At 40.6% G+C, this 19,889-nt stretch overlaps 1 long non-coding RNA gene across 1 annotated transcript; it reads left to right on the top strand.

Annotated features, from left to right (window-relative positions):
* The first annotated feature begins 18,160 nt into the window (after window positions 1-18,160).
* Window positions 18,161-19,460, top strand: LOC134868018 (uncharacterized). Its single transcript, XR_010166232.1, has 3 exons — window positions 18,161-18,259; window positions 18,984-19,167; window positions 19,329-19,460. It is a non-coding gene; the product is annotated as an uncharacterized LOC134868018 (long non-coding RNA).
* The last annotated feature ends 429 nt before the right edge of the window (window positions 19,461-19,889 follow it).

Here is a 19,889-nt window from a genome sequence, read left to right on the forward strand (position 1 = left end):
TGAAGGATAGGATAAAAAAAAGAAAGATTGATTTCACTCTGTTGTCTTTAAATATGCAGCTCAAGGCAGAGGTCTGTTAGCTTAGCATGGAGACATACAACAGGTAATCTGGCTCTTATTTGGCTAAACAACTCACCTTCTGGCTTTAGTTTAGCTGTATATGTTCTGCACAAATATGAAAGAGCTCTGACTCTTTGCTAGAAAGTGAACAAGCATACCTGTGAGGCGGACGTTAGCTTATCACAGGTATGCTTCACTATTAGCATAGCTAGGATTCTAACACAGAGACTCAGTGAAGGTCTGCTTTACATTTCAATTCTGCTGCTAACTGTGAAGACACAGACAATATCTTTCTGCTGAATTTTGGTATCTGATAAGACGGCTACGTTTAGTCACATACTGTACTCTAAGTGTTTGAGGTACTTGTAGTTTACTATTTACTTGAAATGCCAAACTACTCCTTCTGCACTACACCATAGACGAGATTTTCTTTACTCACTACATTTTTACAGCTTTGGTTACTTTACAAATCAAGATGTTTGCACAGCGCTAAAGGGCAAGTTGAAATATGGGAGCTACATTTGATTATTGTTGTTCAAATACAATGTTGAGGTTGCTCACTGTTGGTTATACAGTACATGGCAGACCTAGTGAAGATGTCACTTTGGGCTCTGGGTGAGGTGGCAATTGTTACTATTTTCATAAACCAAACAACTTAAGTCATTGGGAATTAAATTAGCACATGATGAACAGACCCGTCAGTTAAAATGAATTTATATATCCATCTTAAACAACTACAACAGCCATATCATGAGTAATAACAATCTAACATATCACAAACCAGTGTAACAGTTAGAGGGGACTGAGGGGACAATGCCGTACCTGTAAGACTTTTACTTGTAGTGTTTTTAAAGTGTTTTAGTCATTTGGTTGAGCAAGAAGTGATGCACAGGAAGTTCATTCAGAGTTAAATTTGAGCTTTTGAGATGTTTTCTGACGTGTGTTTGCAGAGAAATGTGGAACTTTACTATCATCATAATCAGAAGCTTTATTTCATGCTCACTTTGAAGTAAAGTAAACCCCAAAGTGAAACTGCAGATTAATGAAGCTGATCTTTTGCTCCTGGCACACTTTGGGTTTCTTTCCTTTCTCTCATTTGTGATTCAGAACCTTTAAGAGGCTTTTGTGTCTTTGGATCCAAACTCAAAAGTCAGTCTGACCCGCATGTTGCCTGTCACTGAAAACTATTGTGCAGTCAACAGCTGCTGCAGCCCCCACGACCCACCCTAACACACACACACACACACACACACACACACACACACACACACACACACACACACACACACACACACACACACACACACACACACACACACACACACACACACACACACACACACACAACTTCCTTTTTTTCTGTCTTTCTTTTAGAGTGCTCATTACAACCGGTTATGCAGTTTTTCTTTTTAGCAGAATGGTCCAAAGAAGAAGAAGACTTAAGTGACTTGATAACATATCTGTTTATAAACCTCGCTTACATTCAATGACAAGGCATTGATGGGACGGCAACAACATCATTACACAAAAACCATGTTGATGTCTGTACAATATTAATATTTTATGGACGTTTTTGGGCATCAAGCCTTTCAAAGAAACAGAGCAACCAAAGAGAGTGAATCTGGGGTTAGTGAGCACTCTAACAATTTCCACTGTGATGTTGACACACAAACTAACCAATGTACCTTTAAGAAAAGGTGCAGAATTACACACCAGGGCTTAAGAGAAAGAAAAAGGTGACATAAAAACAGATGACAAAGTTAACAGTAGTCTGCAGAGTTGTCTACAAAAGATTAAAACCTCACACACACACACACACACACACACACACACACACACACACACACACACACACACACACACACACACACACACACACACACACACACACACACACAGAGCACAACCAGCTGAAATGCAATCAGCCCTTTAAATCTCCACAACAGCCAGTCCTGCACTTACTCCATCTGCTGTTCTATTTAATGATGAGGATAAAGGGAGAGTGGAGGAAGTGGTGGAGGTGGAGGAGGAGGAGGAGGAGGAGGAGGAGGAGGAGGAGGAGGAGGAGGAGGAAGAAGAGGCTGTGTGCCTGGCACAAGCCTGCTGCCATTCATCCATTCAGGAGCAAATCCTATAAGAGCATCAGCCCCCCCCCCCCCCCCCCCCACAGTCAGCAGGAACAGGTCTGAAGTCTGAACACAACACACTCCCTGCAGAATGGAGATGAAGCCACTTACAATAACATTTGACTCTGATGGAGAACGATACCACAGAGCTGGAATCAGCATGTGTGTAGCTTAGCTTAGCATCAATATTTTGAACAAGCTGAAACAGTGCATTAAGGAGAAGTGAGCCTTATCATATGTCTATTTTAACAATAGACTAGATGTAAGTAGTGGTCGTAGATGTGAGGACACCTATTTGTTTTCGGCCTACTATTTTGAAGCCTTGAGTTTGGCATTTTGGCCGATGCCATCTTTGTTTTTGGAGGGATAGTAGAGGATATTTTGACGAGAGGATGTAGCTGTTTTACTACGGTTAGCAGCTAACACTAGTGTTAGCCTGGTTTGGTGCCACAATGTAATTGCAATCTTGGTTTTGGGATCCAGGAGTGAACATGGGAGGGTGAAGCTGCATGTGTGGTTGGCAGCTAATGCTAGTACTAGCCAGGTTAGCACTGGGCAATAAATATTTCTAATGTTTTAACTCTAATAACTATAAGGATGCTACTTTTGGCAACAGGAAACAGGCTTGTTTGCCAAGTACTTGAAATGAACATCGAACTGTTTACAGTGTGTTTAAGTTAAACTGAACAACACTGGGGTAGCATTCTCTCATTCACAAGGTGCATGCCATTTATAATACCCTGCTTTATCATCCATTTGACTCTAAATGGGAGCATAATTAACTTATTTACTTTACTTATAATTTTACAGTATTATTGCATTGAATGAGAGGAAAAACCTGAGACAAAAACCGTATTAGAAAGATGTTTACTGAGGTAGTAAATCAAGTGAGATAAAGGGTCATTTTGTCATCAGTCATGTGACATGCTGTCCTTTATAAAGAAAGTTAAAGGCGTAGCATAAACATAATCGAGTACAAAACATGCTGTCTCTTTGCATGTTATCTTTAGCAGAGAGTAGTTAGCTAAGCTTAGCTTAGAGACTGGAAGCAAGGGGAAACGGCTAACTTGGCTATATGCAAATAAATAGGCCTACAAACGCCTCCATAGCTCAGTGATCAGCTCCACACAATGCTGCAGTTTTCTGTCTGAACTGGCTCACCCTGAGTAACCTGGGTTGGCCTCTGCCTCAACCCCGGTCATAAAGGGCTCTGCTGCAGCCACATGCTGCGTCTCAAGTGTCCTTTCAACATAAAAGCTTCCTCCTCCTCCTCCTCCTCCTCCTCCTCCTCCTCCTCCTCCTCCTCCTCCCAAAACGTTTTCTCTGTGCTCTAGAGCTGCAGCAGATGGTACTGACGGGCTGCAGGCTCAGTGCGTTTGTGTGTGCATGCACGTGGGTTATTCAGTGCTCTTAGTTTGTTGGTGTTTTGGTTGAGCATGTGTTTTGGTTGTGTACAATATGAGCATCAGCATATCTCCAGCACCAAAGCAAACTGCATTTCATATAGCTTTTTAACGAAGCATGTTTGTTGGAGCAAAGCAAGTTTTTTGAAGATGATCCATAGCTGAAGAGGTTAACGTCTGCACACTCACTCTGTCTGATAGCTATGCTAATAAAGTTTTAACTATGCTAATGCAGCCCTCTGTCATTACCATAAGCCTGCTGCTGTAGGTCACTGCAGGATCAGGGTCAAACAACACGCACACACACTCCAAGTGTGTACATTCAGTTAGGGTTGTGTATATGCACACAAGCACACACGCCCATTCCCTCAGTCATCAGCTGCTGATGGTAATTTGTGTGTGTGATATCCATCAGTTGGGCCTGTGTCAGCTCTTGATGAATATAATCACTAACTACATGAACAACCCGCAGGCTACTCCTCTCCTACTGACACACATTTCATACAAATGATATACTTTTTTGTCACATGCATCATTCAAATCTTTATGGTTATAATTAGAACGTCATCTTTTATCTCTAATTCCAAAGTCTTCAGAATGAAAGTTGTGTTTTTGTATGCTCAGTGTTGCATTGTTGCAGATGTTATTTGGATGTGAGATTACATGTGTTTGCATCAGATGTTATCTCTGCATGTAACGACAGTGTAAATATGTATGCAGATAAGGTGTTTTCTATCTGTTTACGTCTGCAGCTGCAGTTTGTAATCACAAAGTGGGAGAGAGTGCACACACAGCCACACACACACACACACACACACACACACACACACACACACACACACACACACACACACACACACACACACACACACACACACACACACACACACACACACACACACACACTTACACACACTGACAGCTGTTGCCAAAACACTGGTCTGCTCATTCTCTATTCAATGCTTCAGGGGGCTCTTTCAGAAACAGCAGCAGCACCGTGCAGTGTGTGTGTGTGTGTGTGTGTGTGTGTGTGTGTGTGTGTGTGTGTGTGTGTGTGAGATAGCCAATTTGGGAGAAAATGAGTGTTAAAAGTGTGTTATTGTTATCTTTCTATCGTTGGTCTATTACTTGTATTTGAGGCATTTGATATTGTTTGGTTTTACCTCATACTTTGCTCAATGTTTGCTCAAACTTCAAAACGTTTTCAAATGTAATTTTCCTGGTTGTCTGTAACTTTATTTTAAAGTGCCATATAATGATGATATCTCATTCTGAAAAGCTTTCTGTCGGGGTTGCAGCAACATATAAAACAATGTTTGATTTTAGAAAGATGTGCAGAATCACAACATAGTGCCTGCATATCTGAGTCACTGCTATGTGTCTGTGTGCAGCAGATCAGATGGCTTGTACTTGCCCCCCCCACTCACCCACTGCACACCCTCACCTAAACAAAACTCAGACAAAAGCTCCAGCCAACACTTCTCCACCCTCCTCAATGGGCACAAAGAGCAGAGAAACGACAGGAGGGGCCCCGCACAAAGGTGCAGCGAGACCCCGGCCCTCTCTCCTCTTTTGTGCAGAAGAATGAAAAGGTCCAGGAGCAGCTGCTGCTGGCTGCACGGGACATTTGAGACACCCGCCCCCCCCCCCCTTCGCCTCCCTTTTTCACCCAAAAAACAAAGTCTGGAGCTGTGAGCGTGCAGGCTGCAGGGGTGAGGAGGAGGAGGACGAGGAGGAGGACGAGGGGGAGGGAGGTTGTATACAAAACCAGAGGCACACTTTGCCTGATCACTGTAGAGCTGACTCCCCATTCATGCAGCAGATCAGCTTGGGGGGGGGGGGCTAAAGTGAAGGAGGAAACCTCTAAAGTTGAGTCACATCAGTCATGACACAAAGGAGTCCCCGAGGTGTGCCATATGGAGCAGGCACATCATCTGTTTGGGAATCACTTAGCCACAGCCAATAGGAGCGCTCGCTTCGCACCTTCTCTCTGCCCAGTGACACAATCCTGCTTTCTGACTGGCTGTGGAGTTGCTGTCTTTAACACAGTGTCTCAATTAGCCAGATAGGTAGGAGGGCACTCTGTTGTTTTACTGCTTTAGGATGCTCTGTGTTTCCTCTCAGGTTACTCTGACATTTGGCTGACCAAAACACCACTTTTAAAGAAGTTTGTCTCCGTTTTAAGTAACTTTTCTGTTAATAATAATAAGTATGCACTTTAATGGACTTTTCTCGATCAATAGTGGACTTTTGACTTTCCCCTCAGATACCAAATACAAGAATCAATTCATGACACAATGGAATAAATCAATGATAAAAACATCAACGCATCTAAGCAAGAGCAACATCATACACCAGCATGATAACAAGACATGTATGTCTTTGTTTTAAACATAGAAACAGAAAATGCAGCTTATTTGCAGTCTTATGTTTGGTTCCTGACTCAGTGTTGTTGTGATGCTCAAAAAGGAGACACACGTGACAGGTCAGCACTTTTATAGCACCCCCTACTGACGGAAGACTTTATTAAGAATCACCTGTTATAGCACAAATGGTAAATGGAGTCAGCATTCACACACAATCACATAGAAGCATGGGCTGCCATACAAGGTGCCACATACTGGGGAAAACTAACATTCACACACAGATTTTCAGCCTACCACTGGAAAATGTGACTTTCTAAATCCTACCAAAGGAAAAGTACAGATAACAAGTTGTACAAAAGTAAAAGCTCTGCTATATAGTATTAACCCACTCATCTTCCTGTGAGTTGAGTACTTCATCAAGGTGCACTGAAAATGGAAAATAATGCATCTGGTCTTTGTGTGGTGTGGTGTGCCACCTGGTGGTGTAACAGAAGAACTGCAGGCTGTACAGCTCCACCATCAGCCTGCTGAACACAGAGCAGCAGCTCTACCTGCTGGTTCAGAGGTGCAGTGGCAACACAGCAAAGCTCGTTTATGCTGAGCCAAGAGTCTGGTTTGGTTTAAACATAACACACATTTCTATGATGTTCATGTAAATTGAATTCAGCTTCACTTAGAGCACATGTGTAACCAGTACAAGCACTAAAAAGTTTGGTTTTCACGCAGAAATGTCATAGATAGATACAAAACCATTGATTTCTCTACTACTGGTTTAGGTACAGTATTCAATGTTTAGGGGGGAGGGGTTATTTGTGCACTGCAACCATATTCTACAACTATATAACTATACAACGATTGGGTTTTGTCTTCTTAATGAAATTCAATTGAAAAGAATTTGGATTTATTATATTTTCTTCATTTTTAATCCAAAAGAAAAAACTAGAGAGAAGTTAAAATTACATTGCCTTTTTACATATCAAGTTTACTTTTTGGAAAATAATTATTTGAATATAATAAATATAACAAATGAGTTCAACTTGGGAGGTTGGAGAGCCATGGAATTAATTTATGTTCTGGAATCATTCAAATACTTTAAAAAAATAGCCGTACAAGTAACATGTCCATACTGTACATCTGAATGCATACAAGTTAACTACCTGTAGAAACAATATTAAAGGAGCAGTCAGAAAATGTGTGTGCACTTCAATAAAGTTGGGCTACTCAGAAGATGATCAACATTGAGGTAACAGAGGTATGAGATATCCTAATTTGTAACCCCAATCATAAAAGGTTTGATTCTACATTTCCCATGATGCCACTGAATAGGGTCTCGCATAACCCCACAGCAACATTTTGCAGACTTCACCCTCCCAGTTTGTTACCCAGTAAAAGCAGTAACATTTCCCAGCCCAAGTGACATAACTCTTATGACTTCACTATGACATAATCCAGGTTATTTTCTCATCATTTTTGTTTGTTGTCAAAACCAAGAAAATGTAAAATAAATTTGTGGAACATCACTTCTTTTTTTTTAGTTGAGACAAAAAATTGTGTGGCAAAGAATAATGGAAACAAATAGAGGGAATAAATTAATCCACTTTAAAATTCACTGAAGCTGAAAAATATCCTCCTCGTGACTCCACCCAGATCTGATGTAACCTTCCTCACACCAGGAAACATAAATGTCTCATCCAGTTTTCCACACGTAATTCAAAGCTTGACTTTATAGCGCTCTTCTTGAGTCATTTTGTACTTAACACCTCCATTCACCAACTCCCTAATGATCGCATAACAGGTGTGGTTGAAAACAAGCATTCATTTGCATTTTTGGGGGGAGACTTTCTCAAAAGTCGATAAAAATTGTGAAACATTTGGATGGAAAACAGACTTCAGACTACAAAGTTCCTCCAGAGCCGCTGAAGTATATCAAGTAGATGTTTTGGCACAGGAGGATATTCCCCTTCTTCCTCACACCATCCCTCTTCCCAGATGTTTCCCAGCTGTTGACAAGCATGCTAATACAATCCGTTATTCCATAGCAATCATTTCAGTCAACAACTCTTCAAGCCACGCTGATTTAGACGCTCAGAGAATTTAAAGAAGATGTAGTTTCCATGAACTGTAATTTCTTTTTTATTGGGTGTACAATAAAGTTGACCTTTTCAGCTGCAGGAAGCTCAATCCTGTGTCTTAAACGAGCAGACCACCCACACACGAGTCTGAGGCAAGGAAGCATCAGTCTCTCGTGTTTTTAGCTTGCAGTGAGTGTTTACTCAGTCAATAGAGGATCTGTGTGTGGTCGAAGAACCGTGATAGAGATTCATCCATGTTCTCCTCATTCAGATATACCATTCAGCCACAAACCAGAAGGCATTAACGTGTTTAAACCCTTCAGTTCATGTTCAGTCCATTAAACGTGAGGACAGACGGGTGAGTGAGAGTAAAGCACCATGACACTCAGTTGACTTACACACACGTCTTGCTCGAGTTGGGAAACACAGTTCAGGCAGAAGTGCTGAGGACTTCCTTTTGTTTCTCTCTGTCAGGCGTCCAGCAGCTTTCCTTCAAATAGCTTCTCTGTACCAGGAAAGTACATGAGAACTGAAAACAAGTTAGGTCACTGCTTGTGCAATCATGACCCTGTTTCAAAATCTGAAGGAAAGACATACCGGTGAGGGTTTTGCCCCACAGGTGGACATCAAAAACAGGAGGGGGAAAGATCATAACTCTGACGCAATCTTTGTTAGGTAAAGTCCTAAACATCAACACTTTTGATAAAACCCAGACTTCTGTTCACACTTTGTTTTAAATTATGTAATGGGTGAAGGGATTACCAGCTTCAAATACAAGTGTTAAAGGACCACAAAGACACATTTGGATCAGATCACTCAAACCACTTACCAAAGGGTTCCAGGACCCCATGGACCACTTATCTTCTGCAGTGTGATCTGTACACAACCTAGCCACAGCTATCTGTCTGTTTCCGCCCTCTCCAGTTGGATTTCAAATAGAGTAAGATAGATTTGGTCACGACATTCGAAAATCCACCCACCCACAATTTACTTGGCTGGTCTCTAAATGACATGTACTACTATTATTTATTATTGAACCATTCAGGTTGTTGTGCTCATCAATCTCCTGTTGTTTCCTCAGATTCTGTCTCCATCTCCGTCTTTTCCACTCCTTCTTCCTGTTTTTAACCCCCTCCCTCTATCTGTCCCACAGACACAGAACAGACTGGAAGTCATTTCAGGAAGAAATTAACACAGGAGTCTAATACTCTAATGCTCCCACACAGCAAATTGGATTTGAGCGCTTCACTGCCTCTGAGTATCAGTGTGTTGCAGGACACAAAGCCTCCTGCAGCAAGCGAGAGGCACAGACTCAGGAGAGATGGCGGTGCTTCAACACAGCTAACCTCGCTGTGTGTCTGCTTTGGGATGGTTTTCTGTGTAGCTTTTAGTTTTACACTTCATGGCCAAATGTTTAATGACACCTGTGCATACCAGAAAGCACTGGCACAAGTTTACAGTGAAGCGGTCATAATGAGATTATTTAAGTCTGAGTTTGAGGCCGTGGTTCTCTGACGGAAGGTTCTGGGTCAGGCACTCTCCTCTCCTCTGTTAGCAGGAGACTTTCGAATAGGTTTTAGAACCAAGCTAAAGGGATTTAATCTCATTCACCCATGGGATTATAGTGATTAGTGATGGGGCCAGAGCGTGGATGTATCAAGAGAACAACGTTGGAGGCGGGGACCTGCTAATACTATGAATGTCGCTAAGGCAAAAATGGCCTCACTACCAAGATATTCCTTGGATCTTCCTTGCATTTATCCTGGATATTTCCTGGATTTTTCCTGGATATTTTCTGGATCTTCCCTGGAACTTCAACGCCACCTCCCATCGCGTCTGTTCTTGGCTTGAACTCAATTTTACAACTTTGAATACTTCAATATATAGCCATAATTTAAATAATTTGGGCCGCAGACTGTGATGTTGATTTAGCTCCAAAAAAACAGAGTTATACGTGGACTTACAGGAGGCCTTTTCAAAATGTCAATGTGAAAAAGCGTTTTTTGGGCTCAATAGCATCCTGTGACGGAAGGTGCAATACAACTGCTGGCTGCTATGGAAATGTGCTTCAACATGCGGCGCTCTTCCAGGGGTCTTGGTCCTGACTCATAGTTGTGTTTCGGTTCACCCCAAAAGTGTTAAAGAGGGTGGAGGCTCCGTGAAGACTGGTGAAGTTCTTCCACATCCTAACTATTTCTTCATGGCATATTGAGGTATTAGCTTATGGCATTGTGGGAGGGGTGGCATATTAAAACCGCAAAGAGCCGTCCCTGAACTGCTGCCCTAAAACTGAAAACACAACAGTACAGAAGTGCTTTTCTTCTCCCGATGACAGATGGTTTATTCAATCACCTGCCAAATAGTTTTTGAAAGTTCCCCTCTTCCAAACGGTTTACAAAGAATGCTTCTCAGACGCCATCTGGCGCGCCAGGTTAGTGTTGACAAGGAAATTGGTGCTATTTCTCAAAAATAAATAACAGTCTTATTTCTGATTAGTAAAAAGTTACCTTTCAGATTTTACTCCTCGAGGTAAAAAATCATGTTCGATCTAAACCTAAGTCAGCAGCTCATTCCTCACTCCTCACCTCATATTGCTGTAATGTTGTAATATGTTTCATTACACTGTTGCCCTGCAGCTGCCTGGATGTTAATTACATTTGTTAGAAAACTCAGTGTGAACAGAGACACATCAACACACACATTTCTCGTTGGTCCTGGAGAGGGATCTGAAAATAGAGACTATAAATATAGAAGATGAAAGTTAGTGCTTTAGAAAGAAGCCAACTGCACATAATGGATTAGCTAAATGGTGTGCCAATATAGTTTATCTTCATAATCATAGTTTTCACTAAATAGATACATAAGAACATAAGTAATGTGTTATTATTGAAATAGTTTGATGGTCCTTATTAACTCAAACTGAATAAAAAGATGCCTCTGGTTTGAAGGAATGTCTGTCATCATATCCAACTTGAAGCTTCTTCATGGATTTCAGTTTTTTTTTTCAGACTTTGTGCATAAATACATGATTTTCAAATGGGTTTTTTGTCCTGTCGAACAAGCGCTTTAAGAAAGAGTCCTTGCGACTTGGGTCTGTGTTGGATAAGTATTGACTTGGTAGCGCTTCTGTTTCTCGCTGTAGTGCAACAGTATCTGTACTTTTATGTGTAAACATGTAACATTTCCAATAAGTAAGCAATGTTATTTTTTCAAGGTCCATCATTGCACAAATGTTGGAGATAGGAGATAACGACAAACATTCCGAAGTCACAAGCCGAAAAGTCGGTCTTCCCGGTCTACATGTCTTGGGATCTGCTTACAATAGCACATAAAGAATATTGTACAATGGGTTCTTTATTACATTCATATTGAGTAAGGGGTCAACCACTACCAAACCCTTCTTGAATATATGGTTGAAGTTGCTGTGATGAGCATTATTGGAAAAAAGACACCTTCACTCTGGAAGGAGTTTTACAGCAGTGACCTAAAACAGCTGTTTTCCAGCCTTTATGCTAAGCTAAGCTAACATGATGCTGGCTAGGGCTTCAATAGTCCTTTCAGTATCACCTGAGCGTTTCCCTTAAATAATAGAAAGAGATGCTGAGAATAAGGGCCAAGAAAATAGATCCAAACAAAAAGGTTTAGTAGGCAATGGAAAGTTCAAACTTCACCTTTAGCCAGTGGATTTATTCATTTCAAATGTAGGGAGAAACCCCTTGAGATGAACCATGTTGCTTCTGAAAGGCTTATGTCATTTAGTGGTAGTTAACGTACACATGTGTTACTCTACAAAATGTCCGCTGAAGACCTTTGACCTGCAGCTGGATGTAGAGAGGAGCGTGTGATCCTTCAGCTGATGTTAAACCATCAAAGTGAAAGTTTGGATTTACGAGGTTTTGGCAGAGCGGTGGTGATGTGCCAGCATGACGGACATATTACGAGCAGCGTCTGCTTCGCTGCACTTCTGTTGAGATCCTTAAACAATTTCCCCCCACAGCTCGTTTTTAACCTGCCACGCAGCCGTCATCATTTAGCCCCATAATTCCCCAAATTCACGCATAATCAGACAAATGAGCCTTTATGCTAATTTCTTATGACTCAATTATGTTAAAAGGCCCGGCTTGAATGGCAGTCATAATTACGGTCATAATGCTGGCAGTGATATTACGGGGCGAATAATACGGTAATGGATATCAAAGGAGCAGCCTTCATCTGCCACGTGAAGATGCTCTGAGTGGGTTAGCAGGAGTAAATAAACTCTGATGTGTTTGCTGATGAGACGCCGCAGAGGTCAGACACACGCACACGCACATACACACACACACACAGATTGGATTTCGGCACCTTGTTTGTGTCTCTCTAAGCTTCTGATGTGTTTAAGGTGTTTTATTATATAAACACGCTTTATGTGTTTGATCTTTCAACCTGTTTCACTTCCCTACTTTTTTCTTGTCGTCCTAATGGGTAATTCATTTTGCACTGAAGCCTATATAGTATACAAAATGTTATATATATATGTGATGTCTACATGATGACATTTAGATTACAGATTTCTGTAAATAAAGAAATATGTTCCTTATTGGACCACTTTGGCGGTTAAATAACTTTGCATTGATGAGTGTGCAGTATGGATGCAGGACAGTCGTGCAATAAAGAGGAGAAAATATACAGGTTAAATTCAGATTATACAGTGATAAATACATATATTCATACATATTTAATGTAGAAATCTGGACAGGAAGTATTTCTAATTTCTAGTTGAATCACGAACATTACATTTTTGCAAATTACATAAATATTAGCTTTTATTCATAACAAATCCTGGCTTTTGTAATGTTACTTAAGTATAAAAAGCTGCTAGTGTTAGTGTGTGAAACAGCTCATAATTCTCTCTATCACATCAGTTTTATTGATTTTTAAATTTCTCCTTAAAAACTGAACTTTACACGATTGCATAAAAACAAATCACGGTATTTTTACTGAAAAGATTTGAACAAATGTGACTCAGTTCAACCTCCATTTAGGTCACCTTGTGTTCCAGGTATTTAGCCCTGCTTGCAGCTATTAGCACCTCTTATAACACAGATTTGTTGTTCATGATGTAGCATTGTCACCATAGACTTCAGCAGTTGCCCCCTTTGGCCTTAGGACGTGATCATCTGTTCCCCCACACACACACACCAGCAGCTAACGCCTTACAGAAATAATAAAAGGTGTCTTTCCTATTTTTTATAATAACCTCCTGAGCTGCACTTGACACTGTACTAAACGAGTTCTTTGTAACCCAGCACATCAACCCTCATGGGATCAGCGCGCTTCAAATTAAGTGCTTGTTGGATTACCCAACAGAGTCTGAGACCTCCCTTACACCCACCTTTATAACTTCAGAGGCTGTCTGAAGATTCCTGTAACTTTCTGAAGCCATTAATCTGACCAACACACATAGCAGCTGGAGTTATGACGGTTAGCAGGATTTCAGCTTCCCTTTTAAACGTTCTGCTCTTTCCTTACAAGCCTTTTCGGATACTTGTGATGTGTCCGAGTGCAAAACTACAAAATAGGGGGTGTATGAATGAGTTCCAAACCTGGAAACGTGTGATTTTAGTTTTTCTGGGGCTCATAGTCGTATTTGTTAAGTTGTTATTCGTTATATACCGGAAATAAGGTCTGTTGTTAATAAAATATGTTCTACGAAATAAAATACTACGCCATTGGCGGTGAAGGTTGCTAACGCCATGACGCTAAACATTAGCCACCTTTAGCTTAGCGCTGGTGACGTGAAGTTGTGTTGTTCATTTTTAACGTTAGCTTTTTACTTCCGGCGGGTACATTTACTGTTCAACTATAAAGATGGTGTTAGTGTGTTGGGATGATCCTGCTGAACAAAATGTGTGACTGAAAACATAGATGACATTGCTGTGTTGAGGATTATTAGGCAATCATTAACCGGTAGCAGTGAGTCAGCATTTCTTTTTATTAAATCAAATTTCAAAGTATAGCATATTATATTATTAAGCATTTTAATGTCAGCATTACAGTTTTTTTTTGCTGCTATGGTCACTAGATTTTATTGGATTTTTTCATCACTGCTTTTTTCATGTATTTATGGCACAGTATTATTTAATTTAAAATATAATAACAACACATTTATACCATCATTTTTCTGTGATTTTTCTTAATTATATCAGTAATTAACCCATTGTAAATTGTTGATAAAAAGAGTATTTAGTTTTGTTTAGGTGCATGATATTTCCAAACGAACGAATGGAGTAGAATGTTCAAAAATCAGAGATCCGTAAAAATCTGGCCTGCTTCGCTAACATGAGTTCAATGAGTTGCTTTCATGCATCATATTAAGCAGATCCCACTGAGATACAGAAACCTTTCAATCACAGGCTCTTGTCTTAATTCCAGGAGAGGAGGGGGGGAAGAAACAGCTCTTCTGGCAAACATGGTGATTGATACCTCTGTTTATTACAGCGAGCGTCTCTTTTACAAAGCCTCACAATTTTGGCATCCGACGAACCACCGTTGGACTCCTGACAGACGGCAATAAAAAATGAAATCACATCACCATAGTTTTCCAAGAGCCAAGAGCTAGTGTTGACAGAATAATGAGACATAAAGAGACCCGGTGAGTAGATGTCTTTGGGGAACCGTTTTTCTTTGTTTCGCGATGGATTGATTGCATTTTGGAAAATGTTCATTTACTCCTCCTCGTTGTTTAGAGGTCAGAAGTCAAATCTAAAGACTTTTAGAGTTTATTTATTTCTCGGTGTTGTTTCCTGTCGTGTATCAGATCTTTGTCTTGCTCAGGGAGAACAAACAACAGTACACAAAGGTCCATTACGTCCTATCAGTAAATGTAAAGACTTCTTTGACTAATTGGTGATAGATGGATCCGGAACAACTGGGAGTAATTGCATATTTGAGGGCCCTCGGATGAATTATCCAGCGCTGATCAGTCATTATAAAACTTCAACTCAGCCGTCATGAGGAATGTTGCTCAACACTGGTATTTGCACAGCTGCTGGGGGTAATAAATTATTAAGGAAGACACACGAACACTAGTCCTACTCTTTCATCACAAGATCTCAAACAAGGTAACACCAACCCCCTTCCCCCTCCCCTGCATGTTTGCAAGGGAGTTATCTGTGTCCTTTTATCAGCCAAATGTTCTGTACAGTTCTTACAGTATGAGCTTTACAATTTCGAAGGTAATCAACACCCAAAGTGTGTTTTGAAGCATTTCTAGAGTGTGAATTAATGCATATCCAGCTGAATGTTTTATATACAGCTTGTGAGCAAACAGGAATCAATATCTAAGGCTCTACCCCAACAAAGCAGTGCTCCAAGCTTTAGTTAATAAACGCTCATACAAACATGCTAACAGGTTTGATGTGCACTATGTCATTTGCTAGCATTGACTACAAAAGAGGCTAATGGTTTTTTCATTTGCTTTGGAAGAGTATGAGAGTATCAAGGAACATTTAAGGGAAGAACAAAGGTATTCATATCCCCCCTCAGGAGGAATTGTAATGTCTGATGCAATCCTTCAACATCTGTTAGAAGGACCGCCATGAAATTTTGTTCAAAGAAACAAAAAAAAAAACAAGGTAAACTTGACACTGCCTCCAGAGGAAGAATCTTCTTTAGGATTTATCTTCCAATGTTGGCGTCTTCTCAATTGTGGCCTTAGACCAGAAATGGCTTGTGTGTCACTCAAGGGAGGAGGAAAAAAACTGACAGGTTCCTGCAGTGGGCGGAAAAAGAAAAGACTTTGATTTTAGAGGCTTGGTTTATTTGAACCCACTTTGTTCTTAAAAGGGCTATAACTCATATATTTGTTACACTAATGTATGAAATGAAAACAAGGGGAGGGCTCATACTGAACATACTACTATTCTTTACAGACCTTTCTAGCACTTTCATCTCATTGTAGAACTCTATCGGTTCACTCTTGCGGCTCTGATAGCATCTAAAAACCCAATGTATGCGACCAGGTCAGCAGCACAGACGGATACAGTAAGAGAAAAGCTGCTGAACCGTTGAGAGAAAGTTCGACTTGTAGGATGGAAACAAACACGACTGATCATAAACGCCGGTGTTGCTCCATGACTACTGGATGTAGAAACAAAATTGTAAACACAGGAAGAAAAGCTTTGAAATCTACTCTAATCCTTGCATTCGTTTGACCATTCATTCAAAAAGCGGTGGCAGATGCCATTGTAAGTGCGATTGCGCTCGACCAAGAATTGTAACCTTCTGACTCTTCCCTTCTCTCTTACCATGCAGAAACCAGAGTGAGCAGGTGAAAGCAGTCGGGTAGAACCACCCCCGCCGCAATCTCCAGCTAACAGAAGTGTCCTTGGGCAACAACCCCAACCCCAAGTTTAGGGTATTTGTTGAAAGTTGCTTTGAATAAAAGGCGCTGACTTTACTTGAATTTTCTTGAAGTGGTAGAGATTTGATTTTTTTGTTTTTCTGCTTTTGAACATTTGGTGATGCTAGAAGGCTTTTGCTTACTACAATGAGGTGTTGCTTCTGGTGTGAATTTCAGGTGCAGATTTGTAAACCAATCTTGGCTATAAACCTGAGCAGACATATTGGCACTAAAATCAAAACGTAACACTGTGTGTGTGTTTGTGAGGATGTGTGTGATTGATGCATGTGTGTGATGCTCCCTACTGCCTCTCTGTCCCTCTTAACGACTCCTCGTTCTCGTTTGGAGCGGGATATGGATCACCACTGCTCGCTGCTCCGCTGCTGCTGTTTACCGTCTGATAACTCTGTCCAATTAGATCCCAGAAGCTGCTCACACTCAGCTCGCTTCTGAGGGTGACAAATATGACAATTATCCAAAGTACCAGGCGCTGCTGTTCATTCCTTATTAGTGAATCAATCAGAACCAGGAGTGCCGAGCACCAAGCCCCAAGGAGCCGGCACTCCAATAACCCTGAGGAAAAAGAAAGGTTTGGAAAAGACTTGAAATGCCTTGTTGCTGTTTGGCAAAAACACATTTATATTGTATTTTGTTATTCTTGAAATAATTGAATACTAATACTGGGACTTTCAAATCGTCCAAGAACCTGTTTATTCATAAAATGTACAATATTCCACAATACAGATATCATTTAAGGAAGATTAAACATGTAAAGCCATCTACAGCAATGCTCAAGGCTTTGCAAGGCTGTAGTACTACAGTCTGTATACGAGGTGGATCCAGCCTCCTTGTTTTAAACATGCTGTCTTTTTTATTGGCCACCAAATTAGTTAGATTGCATAGAAGTCTACGAGAAAATAACCCATTTCATTACTATAAGAAATAATAATCAATATTAAGAGTAACCACAACACTGTCTTATTTTGAAATACAATCTTATTTTGAAATTGTTTATTATTGCAACCGGATGTAGACAACACTGATGACGCTTGATGCCGGACGGAAGAAAACTGCGGGTTTGAGCGTTGGTTTCCTTAGCGGACAGAATCTGGATAAAGAGTGAATAGGGGAATGACTTGTGGTGTTATACATTAAACACACAATGATCAATTCTCCTTATTGACGCTGTAATACCGTAAGGAGGGAGATGACCCTATGCCACGTATTCACTAAACTGACCGGAAGTACTGTTACGACTTGAGGCGACCAATAGGAAGAGGCGACCTCTGGACAACGAGCAATGCAACTAAGGAATCGATCTCTTCTTGATCGGACCCTCGGACACCTCGTGAACCCTATTCATGTTTTGGGCCTGTTCAAGTGTGTTCTGAGCTACTGAGCCACAGCTGTGAAACTTTTGTAAAACCTACCGCTGCATCCTTTTATTAAATACTCCTTTTAAAACTTATAAGAGGAGCTTCAGTTCTTTTCTTTTAAATCGACTCCTGGGCTTCGAATAAAAGAACATTTCCTACACTACAACTATAAATAAGACATTTTCGTAATGACGTTATGGTTTTAGTCGCTAGTTTCAAGTCTTCTACAGAACAGCAGAACCATTAAGCAGGGTATGCTTTAGGGCGTGGCTACCTTGTGATTGACAAGCCACTACCCTGCAATAAGTAAGCAGCCTTTCAGATCTACCGTCCCGTCCGTAAAATGTAGACATGCGTGGTACCAATGGGGCAGGAAAACGTTGAGTTTCCGCGTACGTCATTACGCGCATGTGCAGCTGGGGGGGGGGGGGCGGATCGGGAACTGACAAGTACTACTCTGCCTTAGTACAAATGTGAGCATGCTAACATCCCAATGCTAACTGTCTTCTGATGTTTACTGTTTACCATGCTAACACCTAGCAGTTAGCACTAAATGCAGCAGCGAATGGGAATGACATTAGTTTTTCAAGTATTTGTTCAATAACTAAAGAATTATACAATGTGAAATCTTGATCTGATTATGATATGAATCCAATTTCATGGCAATTAATCTAATAGTTCTTGAGATTTTCAGTCCAAACCTAAGTGGCATAAGGCCAAACTGTCCGAAATTTGAACTAGCATGGTTAAAGTTTACCTATTTCAGCTTTAATGGGTGAAAAATTAGGCCTTCAAACATGTTGAGGAACTTTTCCTGGTGCAATATGTGAAGAAAAAGGCCTGGATAAAACTCTTTGATTTAAATTTATGGAAAATATTTATTAACCTTCTAGTTTGTTCATAACCACACTGATGAAAAATATGCGTTATTAAGAAGACAGAAATCAAAATAAGCATTTAAAAATATATTTTAGGGCATTATACATTCCTTAAGCTTTATGTTTGCTGTACTTTTGACAAATTAGCTTATTAGAGCCATGCCACAACTTCTGTCACCTTGTAGCAAACCAGGAAAAAGTATTCACTGTGGTCACTGTGAAGTTGTTAGCATGAGGTTAACCGTGTGAAATAGCATTGAGTTTTTCTTCCAGTCTGCTAAAGTGTCTCTAAAGACACACTGTGTAATGACTCCAACAGAAAGCCTTCACTAACACAGCTAACCGTCTGAAAGCCAAGCCTCTGAGGGGGTCAAGGCCACGGAGCTCAGATAATGGCAAGTATGTTTTGCTATATTTACAAGGAAGCAAGAGTCTGGCAGAAAGTTTATTTTTCCATTGAGACCACCGTAACTTGAGTGGGAAGCAGAGGTCGAGATTGGATGGTATGTGAAGCATTTTCTTGGAGAGATAACATTCCTTCATTTGACATCAGCGAACACAGAAATCCCATCAATTCAGACACAGCTTTAACATACGAAATAAAACATGAAGCTCCGACTGCAGCGGAGACCTTGACCTGTGTGATTTTCTCTGTGAGCTTTAGGTTGGATAAACAACTCCACATGTGGTCCTCTGGTTCAGGCTGGTAAATGGATTGGAGGAAGCTTGTCATTCTGTTAGCGAGGATTAGACATCCAGGGACAAACACATTTCGGAGTAAGACCGAACTTCATGACACATGTAAGTCGTCGTTATGTCACTAAAAGCCCGGTGATGTTCTACCAAATGTATGTTGTTTTGGTTTTTCTAGTGCCTACAATTGTAATCACATTAAGAAGCTGTCAATAATCATGATCATTGATGTTAAAATACCTGTATTTTTGGGGGGAGGTAAAGCCAACAGATGTGTGGAATTGTAAAAAAGAAATGCACGATGAACGAGTGGAGAAATCAGAGCGTTATTTACTTTATTACAACAGGATTTCTATATTATTAGTATCATGTCATTGTTTGAATGACATGTACATGCTTGAGATTTAGTAGGCTGGTATGTCCTTTTTAAGCATCATAGTCAGACTGTTTATAGGCCTTTAATCATCGTACATCGTGTGTAAACTTAACTGAAAACACACTTGACTGGCATTCACATGGACACATTATTTCC

This window comes from Eleginops maclovinus, chromosome 8 (assembly GCF_036324505.1).
Source record: "Eleginops maclovinus isolate JMC-PN-2008 ecotype Puerto Natales chromosome 8, JC_Emac_rtc_rv5, whole genome shotgun sequence".
In the NCBI taxonomy this organism is placed as follows: Eukaryota; Metazoa; Chordata; class Actinopteri; order Perciformes; family Eleginopidae; genus Eleginops; species Eleginops maclovinus.